This window comes from Oncorhynchus gorbuscha, unplaced genomic scaffold (assembly GCF_021184085.1).
Source record: "Oncorhynchus gorbuscha isolate QuinsamMale2020 ecotype Even-year unplaced genomic scaffold, OgorEven_v1.0 Un_scaffold_7726, whole genome shotgun sequence".
Taxonomy (NCBI): domain Eukaryota; kingdom Metazoa; phylum Chordata; class Actinopteri; order Salmoniformes; family Salmonidae; genus Oncorhynchus; species Oncorhynchus gorbuscha.
In genome coordinates this window covers 579-5,788 of record NW_025751056.1, presented here as the reverse complement: position 1 = coordinate 5,788, position 5,210 = coordinate 579, and the positions used below count along the sequence as shown (strand labels likewise).

The 5,210-nt window shown below is 42.6% G+C and overlaps 1 long non-coding RNA gene across 1 annotated transcript; it reads left to right on the top strand.

The window, feature by feature from the left end:
- Positions 1 to 307: 307 nt before the first annotated feature.
- Positions 308 to 5,004, top strand: LOC124029794. The gene is made up of 3 exons (XR_006837845.1): positions 308 to 349; positions 4,390 to 4,490; positions 4,964 to 5,004. It is a non-coding gene; the product is annotated as an uncharacterized LOC124029794 (long non-coding RNA).
- Positions 5,005 to 5,210: the final 206 nt, after the last annotated feature.

The window sequence follows — 5,210 nt, the reverse complement described above, 5'->3', positions numbered from 1 at the left end:
CACACAGAATACTATTCCTCTGTGTATACTGGTATTCCACAGTAAAGCATTTGACATTGTTCCCCTGCACATTGCATAGTACCATCCCCTTACGTACAGTAACAGTACTGCCCCACTTTTATGCCCCTGATACCGTTTTAATTCATACGCGTGTGACGCCAAATGTGCCCCCTCCTCCTGTCTCCAGGTTCGTATGGCCCTGAAGCAGCAGAGAAGGAGATGCAGACGGAGTGGTGCCCGACGCCCCCCTACAGATGTGGCTACAACCTCACCCACGAGGTGGAGGTCCAATACTACAACATCAAGAAAACACAGCGCGGAGCTGCAGCTCACGGTCGCTAAGGAAGAGGTAACTTCCTGAGAACAAATGACATCGCTAAGACATCACTTCCTTGAGAGAGTTTTCTAAGTAGGAGCAGACTTTAGGGGGATTTTGGTTCAAACCTCACTGGGTTCTGAATTTGTAAACTAGTTGAGTGTTCAATTCTGAGGTGCAATTTGGAACAAGCATTGCCCTTGTATAATTGAAAACTTACTCGCACAAGCACGCACACAGATACACGGACAGGCAAACACACACACACACACACACACACACACACACACACACACACACACACACACACACACACACACACACACACACACACACACACACACACACACACACACACACACACACACACACACACACACAGAAACAAAATTAGTTATTTTTTTCCTAATGAGTTTTTTTAATGACACAGCTAAATTACTTTTTAATTGCATTGTTTTTTTTTGCCTTTGTTTTTGCCTTTGTTTTTGCCTTTGCAGCTAGACTGACTCATCAGGCAATTTCAGAAGTCAATTAAATGTGGCGCTGTGATAGCACAAACCAGGAGACACAGCAATATGTTGCTCTCATTAAAGTAGATGTGTCCCAATTTGAGGACTTATTGATAAAACTAGTCTCTGTAGTAAATTGTATTGTATATCAGTCTGGACACCAGTCTGTTTCTGCTCTAGCCAACAGATTGTGGTCTTGGCAAGAGATGTACAGTACCTTCAGAAATAATTCATTCCCCATTATGTTGTGTTACTGCCTGAATTTAAAAAATGGATTACATTGACTTTGTATCTCACCCATCTACACACACAATACCCCATGACAAAGTAAAAACATGTTTTTAGAAATGTTTGCAAACATATTGAAATACAGAAATACAGTATCTCATTTTACATAAGTATTCACACTTCTGAGTCAATACATGTTAGAATCACCTTTGGCAGCGATTACAGCTGTGAGTCTTTCTGGGTAATTCTTGAAGAGCTTTGCGCACATGTATAAAAAATTATTCAAGCTCTCTGTTGAGTTGGTTGTTGATCATTGCTAGCCAGTCATTTTCAAGTCAAGCCGATTTAAGACAAAACCGTAACTGGGCCACACAGGAACATTCAATGTTGTCTTGGTTTGGAACTGCAGTGTATAGTTGGCCTGGTGTTTCAGGTTATCATCCTGCTTGAAGGTACATTTGTCTCTGTCTGGAAGCAGACTGATCCAGGTTTTCCTCTAGGACTGTGCTTCGCTCTATTCTGTTTATTTTTATCCTAGAAAACTCCCTACACCTTGCCGATGACAAGCATACACATAACTTGATGCAGCTACCACCATGCTTGAAAATATGAATAATGGTACTCAGTGATGTGGTGTGTTGGATTTGCCCCAATACATAGCACTTTGTATTCAGGATATAAAGTTAATTTCTTTGCCACATTTTTAGCAGTTTTGATTCAATGTTTTGGAATATTTGTTTTCTGTACAGGCTTCCATCTTTTCACTCTGTCATTTAGGTTAGAATTCTGGAGTAACTACAATGTTGTTGATCCATCCTCAGTTTTCTACTATCACAGCCATTAAACTCTAACTGTTTTAAAGTCACCATTGGCCTCATGGTGAAATCCCTGAGCGGTTTCCTTCCTCTCCGGCAACTGAGTTAAGAAGGACGCCTGTACCTTGTAGTGACTGGGTGTATTAATACACCATCCAGTGTTGTTAATACCTTCACCATGCTCAAAGGGATATTCAATGTCTGCTTTTTAAAATGTTTTACTCATCTACCAATAGGTGTCCTTCTTTGCGAGGCTTTGGAAAACCTCCTTAGTCTTTGTGGTTAAATCTGTTTGAAGTTCACTGCTCGTCTGGGGGACCTTACAGATACTGTAATTGTATATGTGGGGAACAGAGATGAGGTAATCATTTAAAAAACATGTTAAACACTTTTATTGCACACAGAGTGAGTCCATGCAACTTATTTGACTTGTTAAGAACATTTTTACACCTGAACTTATTTAGGTTTGCCATAACGAAGGGGTTGAATACTTATTGACTCAAGACATTTCAGCTTTAAAATTTTTTTTTTTAATGAATTTGTAAAAAGGTCTAAAAACATCATTCCACTTTGACATTATGGGGTTTTTCCTATGTTGGCCATTTGACAAACATCTCAGTTGAATCCATTTTAAATTCAGTAGCTGTAGGAATGTATTCATGAACAGCTGCTACAATGGGCCGATTTTTGACACGATAAGGCACGAACATGCATTGTAGCAGAGAATGGAAATATTGAATGATAGTGGGGATCAGCCATATTTTTTATTTATTTTACCTTGATTTAACTTAACTAGACAAGTCAGTTAAGAACAAATTCTTATTTTCAATGACGGTCTAGGAACAGGGGTTAACTGTCTGTTCAGGGGCAGAACGACAGATTTGTACCTTGTCAGCTCGGGGACCTTTCGGTTACTAGTCCAACGCTCTAACCACTAGGCTACCCTGCCGCCCCATATAGTGTTGTTAGGTTCTCATTCAGAGTGAAAACTCAACCGACATGAAAGCTTCACCAAGTTTATTCTTCCCAGAGAATCAATACAGCTGCATTAGACACATTTTCACACAAGCACTGATATTTAACCCTTCCTCCTAGGCTGAGTCTCCTCCTACACATCTGTACAAACAGTGTATCTTTACTGCTAGGCTGAGTCTCCTCCTACACATCTGTACAAGCCCTGATATTTAACTCTTCCTCCTAGGCTGAGTCTCCTCCTACACATCTGAACACACACTGATATTAAACCCTTTCTCCTAGGCTGAGTCTCCTCCTACCCATCAGTACAAACATTGTATCTTTACTGCTAGGCTGAGTCTCCTCCTACCCATCTGTACAAACATTGTATCTTTACTGCTAGGCTGAGTCTCCTCCTACCCATCTGTACAAACATTGTATCTTTACTGCTAGGCTGAGTCTCCTCCTACACATCTGTACAAACAGTGTATCTTTACTGCTAGGCTGAGTCTCCTCCTACACATCTGTACAAGCCCTGATATTTAACTCTTCCTCCTAAGCTGAGTCTCCTCCTACACATCTGAACACAAACAGGCTGAGTATCAGTTTGTATCTTTACTGCTAGGCTGAGTCTCCTCCTACCCATCTGTACAAACATTGTATCTTTACTGCTAGGCTGAGTCTCCTCCTACACATCTGTACAAACAGTGTATCTTTACTTTGCATAACGTTTGCAAAACGTTATGTTTGGCGTAAAAGCAACACAGCTCATCACCCTGAATACACCATCCCCACTGTCAAACATGGTGGTGGCAGCATCATGGTTTGGGCCTGCTTTTCTTCAGCAGGGACAGGGAAGATGGTTAAAATTGATGGGAAGATGGATGGAGCCAAATACAGGACCATTCTGGAAGAAAACCTGATGGAGTCTGCAAAAGACCTGAGACTGGGACGGAGATTTGTCTTCCAACAAGACAATGATCCAAAACATGAAGCAAAATCTACAATGGAATGGTTCAAAAATAAACATATCCAGGTGTTAGAATGGCCAAGTCAAAGTCCAGACCTGAATCCAATCGAGAATCTGTGGAAAGAACTGAAAACTGCTGTTCACAAATGCTCTCCATCCAACCTCACTGAGCTCGAGCTGTTTTGCAAGGAGGAATGGGAAAAAATGTCAGTCTCTCGATGTGCAAAACTGATAGAGACATACCCCAAGCGACTTACAGCTGTAATCGCAGCAAAAGGTGGCGCTACAAAGTATTAACTTAAGGGGGCTGAATAATTTTGCACGTCCAATTTTTCAGTTTTTGATTTGTTAAAAAGTTTGAAATATCCACAAATGTCATTCCACTTCATGATTGTGTCCCACTTGTTGTTGATTCTTCACAAAAATACAGTTTTATATCTTTATGTTTGAAAACCTGAAATGTGGCAAAAGGTCGCAAAGTTCAAGGGGGCCGAATACGTTCGCAAGGCACTGTACATGACCCTCTCTCCCTCAGTGACATGAATAAGTATGTTTCATCTTCTCAAAACCCAACAGTGTCTTATGTCTTTGTGTCAGGCAGAGAAAATCAAGAGGAAGCGGAGTAGTGTGTTTGGGACCCTTCACGTCGCTCACAGCTCGTCACTGGACGAGGTGGACCACAAGATCCTGGAGGCCAAGTAAGAGAAGACGCGTGCTCACCATTCATTTACTCTGCTGTCACGGTGCGGTGCATTGTCACTCTGATCTCTATGTCTTTGTCCATTGAGCTGAATTGATGTGGAAAAAGGCTTGGGGATTTATGCCAGGTCTATTGCTTACTGACTGAGGCTAGAAGGTTCCCCACATAGGTCAAACTCTACCTATCGGGTATAAATACCTATTAGAGTAACTTGTTGTCCATGCATTAGCGGTAATCTGCTTCAAATATAAACACAGAAGCCCAAGTGTCTGGATAAAGACCAGTACTGCCAGAAGAGAATAGGCCTCCTCTGAGCTGGGTTCCTCTCTAGGTTTCTTCCTTCTAGGGAGATTCGCCACCGTGTCCCTGCTTCTACTTGCTCTTTGAGGTCTAGGCCGGTTTGCTGTGAAAGCACATAGTGATAAGTACTGGTATAAAAATGGCTTTCTAAATACATTTGATTGTTTCCAGGAAGTCCCTGTCGGAGGTGACGGCCTGCCTGAGGGAGCGCTCCACCGCTGGCAGCAGATGGAGAAGCTGTGCGGCTTCCCTGGTGCACAACGCTGGGCTGCCCAGCCTGACTGCCACCCTGTACTCAGACCACAGCTGGGTGGTCATGCCCGCGTCTCCGTGCCCCCTATCCCATCGCCGGTGGGGTGGACGACCTCGACGAGGACACTCCTCCAATCATTCCACAGTTAACCTGTAAGTGTGGAGG